Source organism: Peromyscus eremicus, chromosome 20, assembly GCF_949786415.1.
Source record: "Peromyscus eremicus chromosome 20, PerEre_H2_v1, whole genome shotgun sequence".
In the NCBI taxonomy this organism is placed as follows: Eukaryota; Metazoa; Chordata; class Mammalia; order Rodentia; family Cricetidae; genus Peromyscus; species Peromyscus eremicus.
The window spans coordinates 34,344,904-34,364,353 of NC_081436.1; the positions used below are offsets into that span (position 1 = coordinate 34,344,904).

The window sequence follows — 19,450 nt, forward strand, 5'->3', positions numbered from 1 at the left end:
CCCACCGGCCCTGGTCCTTCTTCATGCTGTCTCCTGCCACATAAGGTAGAGAAGCTGCACTTCAGAGACCAAAGAGGGGGGCACCTGGTGACCATAAAAGGGAGAGCCTGCAGCTACCACTGGAAAGCAAAGGCTGTGACCAACTCAGGACAGATCTGTCACACATCAGCACAAAGAGCATTCTGGAAGTGGGACAGAGGTTCTTTCCATCTGAGTTCCTTCAGAAGAGGCTATGAGATCAGCTTAGTGCTGAGGACTGGCAAGGCCAATGCTAAATGCAGGTTGCCTGTGACAACAAAGTGGTCCTGAATGCATGAGTGAAGAGCTAGCCTCTAAATGCAATCTGTGTGGAGGTACTGATGGGAGAGACAGCAGAGGGCAAGCCCACCACAGCCTGTCCAAGTTCTGAAGGCAGGCTCCCTACACAAGACCACTAGAGAGGTTCATTATTCCAAGGGTACTCAACAAACCAATAACCTCCACTTATACTGATGTGTACCTGAAAGATGCCTTATTTCAGATATTCATTCATTCAGTCAGTCAGTCATTATTCATCAATGGTTCCATAAAGTTCTGTTAGGAATTTCATGAGGAACGGTGAAGAAAGACCCATGGAAAAGCTTTTACTCAGGAAGACAGGGGCTAGATGAAGGGGCAACCCAATTTCTAAGTATGAAGTATTCTACTATATACTATTATATTATTAATAATATTATGTAATATATTATTTTATGAAGAAATTATATTAAGTAATATGTTATATACTATGTAAAATAGTATATCATATTATTGTATAGTATATTGCTCCATAATGTATTATCTTATTACATATTATATTCTATTATTATATAATGCATTAAATATGCTATACCATACTGAACTGCACTGTATTGCATTATATTCCTTTATTTATTCATCACATATTTATGTGTCGTGTGTTCTTCTAAGCTTTTTTTTATATTGCAGGTTGTTCTAGAGAGTTTTATGTCAATTTGACATCATCTAAACTCATTTGAGAGGAGGGAACCTCAATTAAGAAATGCCTCCATAAAAATCAAGCTGTATACAAGCCTGGAAGGCATTTTCTTAGTTAATGATTGATGGGGGAGTGCCCAGCCCATTGTGGGTGACACCATTCTTGAACTGGAGGTCCTGGGTTCTGTTGGAAAGCAGGCTGGGGAAGAGAGGGAGCAAGCAGTAAGCGGTCCCCCTTCATTGCCTGTGCATCAGCTCCTGCCTCCAGGTTCCTACTCTGCTTGAGTTCCTTTCTGACTCCCTTCAAGGGTGGACTACAATGTGGAAGTGGAAACCAAAAAAGAAAAAAAAAAACCCTTTCCTCCCCACCTTGCTTTGGTCATGGTGTTTCACCGCAGCAATAGTAAACCTAATTAGGACACAGGTCCTTTGTGTACATATTAGGGCTTAGGGTTTTGTATTTTTATAGGATTCCTGTGTGTGTGAACACCTGGGTCTCTGCATCTATGTGGCATTTCCTGGACCTTTTCTTTGTCTTTTTCCTTCTTTGGTTTTTCTGTCCTATTCTGATTTATTTGTTTCTGCTTTATCTTATTTTGTTTTTATTCCCCAAATGACTCTTTGTTTTCTAAGGAGAGACAGAAGGGTGTTGACTCAGAAGGGAGGGGAGATGGGGAGGAACTCGAAGAAGTAGGGGGCCTGGAAACCATACCCAGAAAATACAGTATAAGAAAAATTATTTTCAAAGAAAGAAAAATAAAGGAAAGATGGGGGTTCCTCAGACAGGAGGAAACTTGAGGTCGGAAGAATGAGGAGTCGCGCACTCAGAAGACTGTAGCAGACTGCTTTGCAGATTAGCATCCAAGACCCACAGTCCTTTATGTTTTTAGTGAGAATCCATCAGGACCTTGCCCCCTGCTCATGGGTCCTAACTCCTCTCACACAAGTGAGCTTTCTATAAAAGAATGAATGCCCCCTTTTCTCTCCTGTGTTTTCACCTTCTCCTATGAGATGACGCAGTAAGAAGACCTCACAATGCCAGGCTCTTGATCATAGACTTCCCAGCTTCCAAATCTGTAGGGAAACCAACTCCCATTCCCTATAAATCACCCAGCCTGCTATTCTACTTCAGGGACACAAAGCAAGGGTCCACAGCAAATAAGTCATAGCAACTCTACAATCTTTGTGACCTGATTCTCTAGTTACCACTGTCCCCTCCCACCATATGCTGTATGAAGTAGTCGGGTGAGTTCTACTCTCAGAGCCTTAGACAGAAAGTAGGCCTAACTGGATGATTGTCAGTGTCAAATAGGAGATCACAGCCTGAAGTACTGTGTAAACTGTGAACTGATATGCATATGAGTGGCATCGACAATGTCAAGCTTATCAGTGGGGTTCAGAGTGTAAATGCCTCATCGGAGGGAGAAGAGTTCAGTGACAGTTGTCACAAGAGGCTCTATGAAAACTTTGGGAGCTAAATGAGGACCGGTAGTGGCAGGTGTCGCACTACACCATGTGAGGGAAATTCCAGCATTATTCAGAACATTCTTTTTTATTTTTCCTTGCAAAAATCCTTGGCTTATTCAAAGGCCAGTGGAAAATTTTTTTTCATCCTTTTCCATCTTTCCTCAAGTGGCTTTTCCTTGCAAAATGCCTGACATGACACCAGAGGGGAACCTGAGAGAAGAGGCTCCCTCCCAGAGGGGCAGCCCAGAGATTTAAATACATACTGGAAGAGAGGGGAGCGTGTAGGGTAAGAATGGCAAGAAGACAGCACGAAGGACATGGGTTATTAGGTAAAGACCAAAGGTTTTCTGCAGAAAGCTGTGTCAGAGGGTGGGGACCTGGATTCTGAGTGGGGAGGGGCAAAGAGCCCCACAACCCCAAGTGGCCCCCATACTCCCCAGAGAAGTAGGTCTGGCCCCCTCAGGCTCTGAGGAATGGAGGGAGAACAAGCCCAGGACACCACAAAGCCACAGACTCAAATGCCCTAGGAGAGGAAGGCACTTCCTGATCCCTCCAGGGGCATCATCTGGAGAAGGTGTCCCTTCTCAAAGTGCCCCTCCTAGCAACAGCCACCACTAGCTGGATTCACAGGGGTGCTGTCGATCTTCAGGTTGGGCTGTTCACCCCCAGAAGCTGCTCCTGGCCCCGTCTGCTTTTTGATCTCAAGGAAAGAGAAGTGCAACTGGCAGAGAGAGGGTTAAGGCTGGTGTCCAGCCTTTGGCACGGTGGGCCTTCTGCGTCTGCCTTTCTCAGGCACAAAGGGGTTTTGCTTGGTGGCAGAACATGGGCAGGGCAGGAGAGGCAGATGCAGGCTCCCTCAGGTTCACAGGCCCAATACAGCCATCTGCCCACCTACCCTAGCTATGCTCAAGACCCAGCGGCAGCTGAGTGTGGGAGCAGTAGAAGGAGGCAAGGGTAAGGAAAAGGTGGCCTCTGACAGCCCTCTCCCCTGTCCTGAGGTCCAATGCAGGACCCTGGATCTGAGGCTCTGGATCCCCTGGCCACTGCCTGCAACCAGGAGCAGCAGAGGCAGGGAGGCCCTCAGCTATTGGGAAGAAAGAAAGGAAAAGAGAAACCCACTGCAGCATGCACGGGGGTGAGTGACAGACAGTGGAGCCCTCATTCCAAAGCAATGTGTGGTGGGCATCTTTTGAAGGTACCTAGAGGCAGCAGCAGAGCAGTCCCTGTGACCACCCCAGCCACAAGTCCTGCATGTCCTCCATGGGTTCCCTGACAGGACTGGGACTCAGAGCAGAAGGCAGATGGGCCAGAACAAGATGGGGAGCCCAGGACACCACAAAGCCACAGACTCAAATGCCCTAGGAGAGGAAGGCACTTCCTGATCCCTTCAGGGGCATCATCTGGAGAAGGTGTTCCTTCCCGAAGTGCCTCTCCTAGCAACAGCCACCACTAGCTGGCTTCACAGGGGTGCTGTCGATCTTCAGGTGGGGCCATTCACCCCCAGAAGCTGTTCCTGGTCCCATCGGCTTTTTGATCTCTGCAGTCATCGTCCTGAATGCTTGCTCAACATTGGTGACATTCTTGGCACCCGTCTCCAGGAAGGGGACACCCAGAGCGTCTGCAAATTCCTTGGCTGTGGTGTTGTCCATGACCTTCTTGGTGGTGAGATCACTCTTGGTGCCTACCAGGAGTTTATTGACGTTCTCACTGGCGTAGCGATCTGTCTCCACTGTTTCACGTTAGCATAGGATTCCTGGTCAGTGACGTCATACACCACGATGATGCCATGAGCGCCCCCCCCTCCCCTGTAGTAGCTGGAAGTGATGGTCTGGAACCGTTCCTGACCAGCTGTGTCCCAAATCTGAAGTTTGGTGGTTTTACCATCTGGCTCAACGGTTCGAATCTTGAAGTCCACCCCAATAGTGCTGATGTAGCTCTCTGTGTACGTGTCATTAGCAAACCACAGGAGCAGGCAGACTTGTCCATGCCCGAGTCGCCAATCAAAAGCAGCTTGAACAGGTAGTCATACTCAGGGTTCATGGTGGCAGCGGTCGCCCACTGGCTCGCTCCCAGTTGGCTCTGCCGCACCTCCCTAAACATTCTTGTTCTTATAAATGAGATCAGCATTATGGCCCATACTATACTGCCTATTGGAATGGAGAGTTCCCAATTAGTAGAACTCAAGAGTCTTAATAGCGTGCCCTGTAGCTCTTCATTCACCCCTCATTTCTACATGGCTGCAGCCTGAGTCTGGATGTCCCCAAGGACCCACACATTAAGGTTTGCTCTGTGGCTTGCCATTATTGAAAAGTAGTTAACTGTTTCAGAACTGGGGCCTACTGGGAGTTCTTCACATCCTTGAGAGGAGTTGTGGGGTTTCAATCTCACTCCACCTTTTGCATTCTGTTGCTTTGTTCCACTCACACTTCAGCTACAAGGGGAGACTTCCTTCCACACAGGCTCACAGTGACAGACAGTTGATCCTGGACTGATGTTTCCGAAACCATGAACCCGAATGAAACTTTTCTCTTTAGAAGTTGATTTTACCACAGATTTGGTTCAGTCACAGGAAGCTGGCTGGAACATGTACCTTTCCATTTTCCTATGTAAGTCTCAACACCAAACAAGGATGTGGAGGGGGCTGGGTCCTTTAATATCTGTCAATGCAAGTTTCACACAAAACAAGAAGACCCTTGGGTCTACTTGTTGCCTGGATTATCTTTCATCTGTCACTGAATGCACTTCTCACTGACCAGGATCAAGCAGGTGCTCATACCAGGTCTGGAGGGGTCAGGCAGGGATAACAATAAAACACAACTGAAGGACCCATCTCGGTGTGGCAGCATGTAAGTATATATAAACACAAGAAAACATGGTTCTTTGTCCATCATAGGGTAGTGGTGGTGACATGTCTCATAATTGGCATTCAAGTCCAACCATGTCTTCAGTGCATGCTTGTCAAAGCATACCAAAATTTGGGTATCTAGTCCGGCACAGACATTCATTTCTTCATTCAGAAGCAGGCCTTCAGCATGACTCTTCTCTGACCCACTGCTAAGAGTCCACTACACGCAGTTACATTCAGTCTTCCAACTTCTACTGAGAGTAAGAGCCATCCTTGTCTGGGTATTGCATATCAGAAAACGGAGGGCCACATGGGCAAACACAGCATCCAAAGTCCCTGCCTGAAGAGTCAAACCCAGGCCACCAATTACTGATTCTCTGCTTTTTTGATTCCTGTGCTGTACTGAAAATCAAATGGCTGCCGCTCTGTACAGTCTGTGATTTGAAACATGCAAAATTGTTGAGGCTCTTATCCTATGGTCTCACACTCTCAGAGAAACCTATGTGAAATCAAAATGGAATTGTTAATATTATTGACTTTCCCAGTGTCTGTAAGTTCCTTGTAAGCCAGGGACCAGGCCTTATTCAGCTTTCTACCTTAGTGCCTGTTTCCTGACTGTCAATTGAAAAACACGAGTTAATAATTAAATACAGAGGTTGGATTCGGTACAGCCAGTCAAAAGTACTAAACATACAAAAATCTAGACTCTAGGCACAGGAAACTAGAAAAGGGTGACCCAGGACCTTCAGAATGATTAACATTCCTCCATATTTTGTAATTTCATTGTATAAATCTAAAATAAATGAATTAATAATATAGTAACTGTAGAATTATTTTATCATGCTATTTTACATCCATGTTGATGTGTGTCTCACATCTAGTTGTCTTACAACTAGAATCCATCCCAAGGTACCTCCATGTGCTAAAATCTAAAAGCATTGCCTTTGACACAGCCCATGGGGGCTCTGTGAAGTCTGAGACACATCTCCCATGTTGTGAGAGGTATGCCGAAGAAAAGAAATAATTATGCTTGGAAGCAAAGGAAGGCTGCATGTCTTATTAATAGCTGAGATAAATTGTGTATACCATTGCAGTTCAGTTGATAACGATTCATCAAACTTTGTTACTAACATCTTAAAAAGCTGATGTGAGTCATGGAGAGCTATTTTGCACAAGATTTGTCACCTTGATCAGAAGGGGAAATGAATTACTAAATATAAAATGCCATTCTGCTGTGATTCATCGCTCTTTCAAGCTGACAGATGTCATAAAGAAATGCAATCTTTTCTCTCTCTCTAAAAAACACAGTAAAGGGTTAGTTCCTTCATCCCTTATCAGCTGAGGAGGGATCAGAGGATTGCCTGAGAGTGAAGTACAAGGAATCACTGTGTCATCTCTGCTTCCTGACAATGTTCACTTTGGGAAAGAGGCCATAATCTACATGCACAGTTTCCAAGAAAATGACAGCTCCCAAATGTCATTATCCTCACCTTAGGATGCTACGAACGGCTGTTTCCTTCCCACAAGACACAACAATTATATTAGAAAACTGGAACATATCGCAATCTCTGTCCACCTGACAGTGAACTTCTTACATAATCACAGCATATACAGATTACCTTCTATTTACCTAAGAGTTTTGGTTGACTTTATGCAAATCTCAAGGTATCCCGCAAGATCTCTTGGGTGAGAGATGTAGAGGTATGAATGTGAAGCTCAAAAAGTGGTGAGCAATTAGTCAGAAAATCAGAAGATGAAGATTCATTCTTAGTGTGTGCACTCTGGGCAAACAGTGAGCAGAATGCATTGAGAAACTTACTGCTCCAAAGGAGTTATAGCCCCAGGAGTCTCTGGTGACAAAGAAACTGATAGCTAGGTATTTATGACATGTGTATCATAATCCAGGATCAGGTATAAAGTTTTAGCTTTTCTACTTACTAATAGCCCAGTCTAGACATTAAACTATTGCAAGACTCTGATGTGTGTGTGTGTGTGTGTGTGTGTGTGTGTGTGTGTGTGTGTGTGTGTGTTTCATTCATGGTATTTTTCCTAAAAGATTCTTTTACCTTGTTCATTCAACAGAAAAGAACTCAGGATGTCCTACTTAACGTTATCGCTATGAATAAAAAAAATGCAAAGAATTTTGCATGATGCTATTTCATTAGAAAATACTACAATAAAGTTTGTATAAATGGCACCAAAACCTCAGTAAGGACTATGCCTTCCAGTTCAAACTGCCTTCCATGTACATGTTTTCTCAACCACACAGTTTCTACCATGAGAAACTGGAGCACTAGATCCATAAAGACATTAACTGGGGAACAAACCTTCTAGGACTTTCCATTTGCCGGTCTTTGTTTATGAACATCTTAGTCTCTGTGACATCACTCTCCCAGGTAGATTCACAACTCAGGCATCCTTTTCCTCCTCTTGCACTCATCTGTCTCTACTCACCCCCAAGGTGTCCTCTATCCATCACTGTGATTCTGCTAAATCTCTTGCTAGGTGATGGGAGAGTATCTCTTGTTCCTTGACCACTGGCATGCCGCTGAGCCCCATGCCTGTGTCTCCTGATTAACCTTCTCTTTAGCTTCATTCTGCTTTATACACACCTTCTGCCAGGCTGCCCTAACGGAATTTTCCATAAGCTTTTCACTGTGTTCTTCCCATCACCTCTAACATTGCCATCTAATGCAGGTAACCTGAAAGCCATCTCTGTGCATTTCTCAACTTCACCTGCCACATCCCCACCTGTCAGTCACATAATCCCATCTTGCCCCCTAAATATTTCTTTAATAATCCTAGTTCATCATTCCTCTTACAAAAACTCAAAATGAGTATATTTACCTCCTAACCAGCCTTCTGCATATCATTTTTCCTTCCGACATCCAGCCTCCCATCTTATCTATTTTCTACTCAGAAACCACAGTGATCTTTCTAACAGGAAAGCATGATTCAGTCACCATCCCTACTTTAAGCCTCATGGAGACTCTCATGGCCTGTGGCCACATTTCCCTCATCTTGTGCTGCCAAAAGCCCAGAATGAAGCTGCCTGGGGCGGACACAGATGGCTGTGGAGAATGCCACTGGCTAGCCACTGTCCCTCTCACCAAGCATTGAATAAATTGGTATAGTAAGAGCCTATTTAACTTTTTAGCCTTGTTATTTTCAAACTTCCCCAGTCCAGTGCTATAGTTGCAATATCTCAGAAGCCTCTGTCCTGTGGATTAATTTGTTTCTGGCAGGATTTCAGTGGTCTCTGTGAGTCATGCTTGTCTTCTCATCTCACCTTATACCAATTCCTGCTCAACACTGCAGGCCAAGAGAATGTTCAGCAGGAACAGAAAGTCTGCTTTTCTGTCCACTGGCCTGTTCCTCAACCCATCAGCTAGCACTGTGAGAACCTGACTGTTCTACAAGAGCCAGATAGAGCAGTGAGTGGGAAATGGTGGTGTTTGAGGCAAACATGGAGGTCGAACTGGAATGGCTATTGTGGGCAACTTACTAGACCTTTCCAGGTTCTCATTTCCTCGGTTGTGAAAATGGTAGCAATAAATCCTATCTCCTAAATTTGTTATGAGGATTAAATTGTTGTGAGGCTATGCATATGTGTGTGTATGTATGTATGCATGTATGTATGTATGCATGTATGTATCCATTTAAGCATCTATTCTCTGACTAAGATGTCTGCATATCCTCAGGTAATGTTACAACTCAGTATGTCGACCTCTAGGAGAAAGAGAAATGTCCTCAACCCTTTTGGGGTAATGGGTTTCTTGGGTAGGTGTAACATAAAAATCATCAGGCAGATTAGTAAGAGGAAAGTACATGTTCTGTTAATTTTTGTCTACATTTGTGCACTGGTAACACTTTCATAGCTTTAGAGGTACCAAAATACATTAGTGTCTCACTGAGGAAAGCGTTCAAAGACTTCTTGGCATAACTTGACCAAGAGTAAGTCCAAGTTTGAATTCTCCTCTTCTCTCCCTATGTCTTCCATCTGTCTGTAGCTTACAGTTTCTAGCCTATCTGTATTCTGTTTGTTGTATGAGTCTGAATCTATGCCTACCTGAATGCTGTCTTGGGAGCATTTCCCTAAAAGGGCTTTGCTCTCTTTTACTGAACATCACAGAAAGCGTCACATGGGGAAGGAATGAGGGATGTTTTACAGAAATCTTTAACTGGGTTTTACAGGGGATAAAACTTTACTGACTCCAACGGACCCTAACTGACCCAGATAACAATCCGTACTGCAAACATCACTGCAAAGAGACTATATCACATTGCTTTAAACATTTATGAATGTTTGTTTTATAAGGCCATTTTTTTTACCTGTTTGCTGTTTACAGAAATTATTACAACATACACACAAGCACATACACACCTCTCTCTGCGTCAGGAGCTATCTCCCCAGCCTATTTATCTATTATTTATTTGAGACAGGACCTCATTGTAATACAGGGCAACCTCAAACTCTATGTAACCATGGATGTCCTTGAGCCCCCTTGGGGATCTAGGAGTTATCACCACACCCGGCTTCAAGAATGCTTTAAGAGTCTCACTGGAATTCTTCACAAAGCCTAACGGAAAATGTAAAGCTAAAAATAAATGCTTCTAGAGTGAATCAATATATTAAACACTCAGCTCTTATAAGAGATATTTTCATATTAGTTGTATGTCCACACATATCTCGAAAGGACAGTGAACTCTGAAGGAATGGCTAGATGATGTGATGCTTTCCAGACCAAGACTGATGGAGGAAATGGCATGACAAAAATGCCCATGGAGTGAGACTGTAAATTTTAAAGAGTCACAGGAGAAGTGGCTTAGAGGTTGAGAGCACCTGCTGATCTCTCAGAGGACCAGAGTTAGATTCCTAGCACCCGTGTCAGGAAGCTCATAAGCACCTGCACCTCCAGCTCCAAGGGATCTATCCAGTCTCCATGGGCGCCTGAATACATGTAGTTTGAAAGAAAATGGCTCCCAAAGAGAGTGGCACTGTTAGGAGATGTGGCTTTGTTAGAGTAGGTGTGGCCTTGTTGGAGGAAGTGTGTGTCATTGTGGGGTTGGGCTTTGAGGTCTCCTATGCTCAAGCTGCACCCAGTGTGGAAAACAGTTCACTTCCTATTGCTTGTGGATCAAAATGTAGAACTCTCATATCCTTCTCCGGCATCATGTCTGTCTGCATGCCACCATGTCCCACCATGAAGATAATGGACTAAACCTCTGGACTGTAAGCTAGCCCCAATTAAATGTTTTCCTGTATAAGAGTTGCCATGGTTATAGTGTCTCTTCACAGTAATAGAAACCCTAAGACATGTGGTATACACACATATCCATAAATAAAATTTTAAAAATGAAATTCTAAAGAATCACTAAGAGATTACAGAATATGAAGCTGCTTGAAGTTAAGGCTAAATCAGAGAATATATTTATTCAGGTTCATCACAGACCTAATCATCACTCTCTGGGGATGAAAGTGAATTTCTTGCCATGGAATAGGGAAAACAAAAATATCTTGCACAGGAGCCTTGGCTGTTGTTCTTGGAAAGGAGAAATAGACAGAATGCATTCCTCTTCCAAAGACACAGTTCTTTGTGTGCTTTATAGCTTGAAATAATCAACAAGACAACTTGCTGTGCTTTGAGACGGTAATCCTTAACTCTTTTAAAAGGGACAAGGATATAAATTTAAAATAAACACAGCCTGCCTGGAAGCCTTACCTACTGATTTTTGCATCTTCCCACCTACCCTAGGAACACAATCCCTAATGTTGTAATGGGACTGCAAGAGCCCAGCTTCTAGTGTGCTCAAGTCTCCCTCTTTAGACATCCCAAAGACGATCCCTTGTACAGTCCAAGATCCTGCTCAGTTGTCCCAAGACACCTCTTCCCTTAAGCACAAAGGCTTCTCCTGAGGTAAGCTATGCTGAGCCTCCCTGTGACTTGGGGAGCTTATGGTAGGAGTCACCGGGCTCCATAACCTCCACCTTCCCACTTCATCAGTGTGTGAATTTGACCTGGCTTCAGTCTTTGGTCATCCATTGGGTAAATTCAGCTTTAAAACAAGTCATCTAACCACTACCTGCCAGGCTGTTCCCCAAGTCAATATTTTAAGGGTACAGAACATATAAGTGGATGACCTTAAAGTCATGTTAGGGTTTCATTTATAGATTATTTTAAAATAGTATAGAAACAGTTGGGCATGAGAGAGTTGAAAGAGGAGAACAAAAGGGAGGAGAGGAGAGGAGAGAAGAGGAGAGGAGAGGAGAGGAGAGGAGAGGATTGCGTGCCATAGTAAAATTGTATGCTATATTTAGTAATGTTTTATGTAATTTTCCATGTATCTATATTGGGATACAATATAATTTATATTTTTACTGCAGGTTATAGGACAAGGTAATTTAAAAAGCATTACCCTGAGTCCTTAAACAAAACATGTTAGAATCTCATTGACAAATTATTCATCTCTCTTCTTCCTAACACATCAAGCTATTTTATTTCATTTGGAGGTATTATTTTTCTTCTCTTTTCTCTTCCTTCCTTCCTTCCTTCCTTCCTCCCTCCCTCCCTTCCTCTCTCTCTCTCTCTCTCTCTCTCTCTCTCTCTCTCTCTCTCTCTCTCTCTCTCTCTCTCTCTTCCTTTCTGAAACAGAGTTTCTCTTCATAGCTTCAGCTGTCCTGGACATCACTCTGTAGACCAGAATGGCCTGGAACTCACAGGGATCCCACTGTCTCTGCCTCCCGAGCCCTGGGATTAAAGGTGTGCACCACCAAGCATGGCAGAACACATCAGGCTGTTTCAGCTATTTTCTCCTGGCTGTGACAAAGTGCCTGAGAGAAACAATATGAGGAATGAACAGCTCATTTTGGGACACAGTGTCAGAGGTTTCAGTGAATGGTTACTTGACCCCCTGCTCCAGGGTCCACTGCAATGCATCGTGTGCCAAGAGTGTATGTCCAGAAGGACTCCTTCATGGCAGATAGGAAGAAAAAGATATGCAGGAAGGAACTCCTAGAAGATGCAGCCCCACAAGAATGGAGCCCCTGTGACCTACTTTTTCCAACTAAAACACACTTCTTACCTTTGACCATATCCACTAATCCATCAAGGAGTTAATCCTGTTGTCAAGTCAGAGCCTTTATGACCTTATCATCTCTGGAGATTCCCTCAAACACAAACCCAGAAGTGTGCGTCACTAATCCCCTAGGTATGAGGTCACTGAGTCAAGTTGACAACTAAGATTAAACATCCCAGGATCCCTTAAAAAACAATTAAAGGGGGCCGGGCGGTGATGGCGCACGCCTTTAATCCCAGCACTCGGGAGGCAGAGCCAGGTGGATCTCTGTGAGTTCGAGGCCAGCCTGGGCTACCAAGTAAGTGAGTTCCAGGAAAGGAGCAAAGCTACACAGAGAAACCCTGTCTCGAAAAACCAAAAAAAAAAAAAAAAAAAAAAAATTAAAGGGCTCTCTGGCATGTTTGCTCACAGAAACATTTAAATAGCTAATTAACATTACCTTTAGGAACATGGAGACCAGTTTGGGTCATAGGCTCTGCTGAAGTATTGGATCAATCTGTCCTTATACGATAAAGCCATGTGTGTTATGGATATGCTCTGTTGTATAATAATAGGAGTTTCTTACCATAGAGACACTCTCAGTACTAGAGAGTGATAGAGAAAAGACATTCTGGTGGCCTTGGAGTACACCAAGACAGCCTCTCCCCACAGGCAGCATATTATACATTCTTAGACAATAGTAGATGAGGGGCCTAGGGTAAGGCTCAGGGGGTAAGAACTGTTGCTGTGAAAGCATGGAAATCTGAGTTTGAATCCCCAATACCCATATAAAAAGTTGAGTGTGACCTCAAGAGTCTGTAATCCCAGAACTGGAGAGTGGAGACAGGTGTATCCTGGGAGTTTGCTGGCCAGCCAAAATGGCAAGAGACTTTGTCTCAAGGCAATAAGGCATAGAGTACTGGAGGAAGATATCTAATATTAACATCATGCATGTACATGTGCATGCATCCACACAATGCCTTACAGGCAACACACACATGTGTATTCACAGACACACACACACACACACACACACACACACACACACACACACACAGAGAGAGAGAGAGAGAGAGAGAGAGAGAGAGAGAGAGAGAAGAATCTACTTTTCTCTTGCTCATCTAAAGCCTTCCATCCCTCAGCATATACTCACCCAGATGAATTTCATCCACCCCACTCTTGAACACTTTATTTTTCTTTAGATTCAATAGTTTTTATAGAATTTTCAGTTGCAGGGTTCTTTATTCCAAAGGTAATCTTCAATAGGACCCCAGCATATAAACCAGAAATGTAATAAACCACTCCTGGGAGCATTTAAATCTCTATTTTAAGTTGAATAAAATAATAACAACAGCTTTGTAAAGAATCCCTGAGGTGCATGTGCAGAGATTTCTTTGAAAAGTGAGTCCAGGATAAACTAGTGTAAGCTGGACGATGTCCACCTCAGGAACGCGGAACAGGAGGAGACTGCATGAACAATGTTTGATAGCTACAAAGCTCTGTATTGACATGTGACTTTGCGTCTTCCTTCTCTAGCTATGGTGCTAACTTTCAAGCAGTGGACAATCTCAAAAGCTGACATTCATTTTGAATCACACAGTAGGCTGGAGCTGACTTACTGAAGTCTCCCAGATCAAGGCTGGGTTGAGATGAAACTCTGAAGTACAGCCAGTGTGGAGAGCCTTAATATTGGGTCAAAGCATCTCCATTAGTTTGGATCAGCAGCCCACTAACATGAAACAGACAAATTACCCACTCAGAGTGGAAATAGATTTCAACTGGACAGGTGAGTAGGAGCCTCCTGCAGGACCCCTGGAAGGTCCCGTGGAAGCATCTTGGGGATGTAGAAGTAGAGTGAAGAAAAGAGAGATTCCCTCTTGTGTTGTAGAGACTCCTGGATCCTACTATTCAATCTCTTTAGTTTGTTCCATAGAGAAATACAGACTAGTTCCATGCTGCACCCAGCTGAGTCTCCCTCGTGGGTCAAGTTTGGAGGGCAGGAACAGGTCCCCTTTCACCTCTCCTTTCTTCATAGAAGATTTCTCCTTGGATACCCTTTCCAATCTTCTAGGGGTTCTCATGAGTCTTAAATGCACCAGAGCCTCAGACTCTCTGTCTCAAACCAGAAGTGAGAATCCAAGAGTCATGAGAAGGGTCGGGGACAGTTTTGTAAAGCTGCCAAATCTGATGGGATAGCTTTTCATGCTATTTATTTTATGGATTGCAAAGGTTCATATTCATTTAGCTGTGAAAGCTGAACTATTCCCAAGTTGTCTGAAAGGACAAAAGCTGCAATGTGAGCAGCAGCGTTTGACACAAACCTGAAACACAACTGAAAAGTAAGCAATCTTGAGTGTTGAAGGGTCCTGTAGCAGTGAGGGCACAGGTGGAGGTCTGAGCACATTGTGGAAGAGCTGGAAATGAGAGAGAGGGGGAGATGGAGGGAGCAAGGAGGAGTGAGAGGGAGAGGGAAGGGATGGAGCAGAAGAGAGGGGGAGGGAGTCTTGCAGGTGCCTGGAGCATGCTGGGTGCTCATCCTTGGGCTTCATGCATCTTCCACTGTTTCCACCACTCACTGTTACTCCTTTCTCACATCTTTAGTGCTACTGCAACAGACGTACACTGACATGGTCTCTCATCAGACAACTTCAATGCCTTAACTATTGAAGGTGCTAGTTTTGAAAGCTGGAATTCACTGGAGGGACCAGGGTACACTAGTGTCTGAATCTACATCAGCAATGGAAGGCTGTGGAAGATCGAGGAAAGGATAAAGAGGCATTGCAGCTACCCCCATCACATGTACAAAGTCTTCTCAAATCAGAAAATGTTTCAACTTAAGTTTAAAGAGAGGAATTAGTCCAGTAGCCATGGCCAGGAGAACACTTCACCCAGAAGAAATGATATTAATTGTGAGGAGGGTGGTGTGTGTTTTAAGTCTGGAGGATTCAACTGTTGAGTCTTACAGAGTTCATGAAATAAGTCACATTGGGGTTTCTAAGCCAGAGCTGCTAGAAGACAGTGTCCACAGAGTCCAGTCAGTAGTCTGTCTCAGGTATTGGAACCAGAGAAGAACAAGATGAGCACAAGGCACGGACCAAGAAACATGGATCAAATAAAGATACTGGAAACCAGTCTTCTCAACATTGGAGAATGGGGTGAACTATTTACATTAAAAAACTGGCACAAACTAGAATTAATGGTATGGTGATAGTAATCAGAATAACATCTCCAATCATAATCTAAGAGTAGGATGACAATTGTCAGAACAAATTCTAAATAAAAACATAGAATACTGCATTTCTGGTCAGTGTGTCCAGTTTGCTGGCTCTATAATTGTGAATCCTACTGGCTAATGTTTTACCTCTAATATTCTTTTCATTCTAGCATTTCTATTTGGGGTTTTTTTTCTTTTTTCACAAAATCTATATCTCTGTTAAAATTCCACAGCTGTTCATTCATTACTGTTACCTTTTAACATGCTTAAATAAATTTAGCAAGCCCGTTCTAAAGTTCTTGTGTGCTGATTCCAATCCAATGATCTGGGTCATTGCAACATCGGTAATAATTGTCTATTTTTGTTACAGATTGTGTTTTCTTGCTTAATGTTTGCCTGTTAGTTTTTACTGTATCCTGGATAATATCATTCTATAGTGCCGAGAGTCCAGATTTTGTTATATTTCTTCAGACTACTGTTTTATTTTGGCAGGTAATTCACTGGCAGAGACTGATCCTTTCAAGAGTTGTCTGTGGAATTTGCCACCATGTGTCCATCCAGGGCTTCCTGAAGAGGGATCTGCTGACACACAGCAAAGCTTAGAGGGAGGGGAAGCCGGACGCTTTGCAGGTCCTGGGCATCTGTAAGCATCTTGAGCTCTGACTGCAGGCAACCGTCCAGCTGTTGCTGCATGGGAAGAAAGTCAGTTTCCTCCTCCTTGGGCCAATTGAAGGATCTTTCAAGTATAATTATGGCAAAGGTGGTTGTTTAAAGCACAGATCTATATTTAAAACTCTCAGGCTTAAAAAAAAATGAAACTCACCTTCAGGCAACTTAATCGTAAGCCCTCAAGATAGAGGTATATCACGTATATTCTTTAAAGGATCCCTGGTTGCATTTGATATGTAAACAGAGCTGATAACTTACGGTATTAAGATGTGTGCACCCCACCAGAATGCTTTAGAAGGAGGGGAAATGAGACAGGTCATTCTAAGGGTAAGTGGAGAAGCTTCCTCATGTATAATAAGATCAATAGGAAATAATTAATCCCAGGGGAGCTATCCACAGCAAAACATAGCAAGGAAATTGATCGGTCCAGGCAGCATCTGCAACAGGGATGTCAATTGCCTTGGATCTGAGAAACTGAGGTGGCGTTTTGGCCTTGTAAGCCAGTGCTGTGCTTCAGTGAAATATGTGGTATAGTTCAGTGGAGAGATATGTCTTTACATTTTCTCATATGACAAGGACTGTCCTCTTTAGACCTTTGTGTGTCCTTCGCCTCTCTACTGCTCTAGCATGCAAGTCAGTTGTTTTAGTATCATAAGGGTTTTATGTTCTGCATGCACACACACACACACACACACACACACACACATACACACACACACATACACACACACACAATATATATGTGTGTATGGCATATAGAAAATTGTAAATATAGAAAAATAGGACAAAAACTATGATTAAGAAGCAAAACTTCCTCCCAAATCCACCATTTCAAACTAACCACTTTTGTTTTACCAAAATACACATAGGTAACATACAGACACTCATATATGTGTACAGTCAACCCTCTGTATATATGGGCTCACTCAATCCATCACTGAAAAAAATTAAAAATTTTATTTATACTGAACATATACAGAACTTCCTTTCTGTCATTCTGTAAGCCACATTATACAACTATGTACAAAGTATTTACATTCTCTCAGGTATTATTGTTAATCTAGAGTTGACTTATAGTATATGGGAGGATGTGCACACATTATATGAAAATGCTATGCCATTCTATATAAAGGATCTCAGTATCTCTGAGGGTTTTCTTTTTCTCATGAGTCTTAGAAGCAGTTCTCCACAGATACTGTTGAATGACTGCATGTTTATACCTAGAAGCATATACACATACATACATGTTCACATATGCATCCATATACCAGACATGTTACTAAGCACTGTTGATTATTTAAAATTTCAGAACAGTATAAAGAGATTATATTTCCTTAAATGATAACAATAGAAACCACTTCACTGGGCTGTTGTAAACTACCATTGGCTAATACATGGTTAAAAGCTTAGAATGATTCTGGCCCACACTAGGCTTCATTAGTTATTAGAAAGAGGACATAGAGGAAGATAGGGAAAGAGAGCTCAGTGGGTAGAGGGGTAAAGGGAGGAGGGAGCAATGTGCACAACAGACGTTATTTTTGTTGGAGAAGCAAATAGACAATGAGAACGTAGGGCCCTGATGAGGACAGGAGATAGAAATCTGCAGGTGAGGGGAAAGGAGTCCAGAGAAAAGTAGCTCATTTCTTTCTTTGGATCAAAGCTGGAAATGTCCATAGCTTCATCCTTGCCAGAGAGCAGAGTTGCCAGGAATATCTAAGCCAAAATTGTTTCTGGTTTCACCATGGCAAGAGACTGGGGGTGTCAGTAAGGGAAGTCTGGTCTTCCCTTATCCCTGTTTCATAAAGGAATATCCCTTTTCTGGAAACCAGACCAAGAATATGATTGGAACTTGGAAGACCTCAACACATCTCGTCCTTCCCTTCCTTCATCCACTGACATCTTAGTAACTTCAAAGCAGTGTTGCTAAATTGTACCCCACTGCCTGGGACCCCTCCTGCTGGACAGTTCTGCCTTATTTTTTTCTTTCTCAAGTTCTCTATAATAAATACTTCTTGCTAAAACTCATTCTCTGTGATCTATGAATTTCATTCTTCCAGTCTGAGAAGCAAGAGCCTGAACATCTCTGGCTTGGATTGGCTTTGGTGGCTATTGAACTACCAGAACCTTAGCCTCACAAGAGCTGAGAAATGCTCTGTGACTCTCAAAGACACCCAGATATTCCTACAGGACTTCTTAACCTCAGAGTCAAGGCTACAAGCTTCTTTTTCTGTTTGTTTGTTTGTTTGTTTGTTTGTTTGTTGAAAGTCTCACTCTTCAGTCAAGGCTACCCTGGAACTCTCTATGTAGTACAGACTATCTTTGAACTTCTAGGAACCTGTGTAATAGACTCTCATGTGCTGGGATTATATGAATCTCATGCCCAGCTCCTAACAATCAGCTGTCATGGGGCCTGTTGTGTGATATTCAGTTGCTTGGCAGCATTCCTGGCCTAATCAGTACCAGGAGCACCCCCTTTCCAAAGGCATCATAATCAAAAACATCTCCAGACATTTCAAAATCTTCCCTTGGGGACAACACTACCTAAGCTGAGAACCAGTGATATGGACCCACCATATTCTGATTCCTGTTCTTTCGTTGGGAAACTATTTCTTAATCAAACGCACATGTGAAAAATCTTATTGAGATTCACGTGTAATTTATATTTCTGCCTTTTCAGTAAATACCACATCATAATCACTTCCCCACATCATTAAGCATTTGTTGTAAATGTCATTTATGGGTGCTGCATCATAGTTTATCCTTCTAACACATTCTCATTATTTTAATGGCACACTACTGTGAGGTATGTTCCTCCCATTTTTTTTACTAACCAAAATCAAAACAACATCTCTCAAATATCCACATACCACAGATGCACACACATGCGTCCATATAGACATATATCTTCATCTTTATTTCTACTTTTTTTCACTGAGTGAGTTTCTAGCAGTAAAATTGTTTTTAAAAAGGGAGTCATTAAAATCTGGCAAAGCTTTGATATTCATTGTCTGCTTGACTTCCAAAACAGCTGTCCACACTCACAGTCAACAGCACAGCACATGGATGACATGGTTATGATTTGTGCTCACTTAAGGGCCCTCTTTCTCCACACTTTGTAAAAAATAAAATACAATATTCTCTGCATAATGAGTCATAAAGATCATGTCATAGATGGAGCAGCGCCCCAACTGCAATGAAGTTCATGAGGAAGAGGTATGACATGG

At 42.9% G+C, this 19,450-nt stretch overlaps 1 pseudogene; it reads right to left on the minus strand.

Moving 5' to 3' along the window:
- Positions 1–3,875: 3,875 nt before the first annotated feature.
- Positions 3,876–4,482, minus strand: LOC131897095 (ras-related protein Rab-1B-like; annotated as a pseudogene).
- Between the last annotated feature and the right edge of the window lie 14,968 nt (positions 4,483–19,450).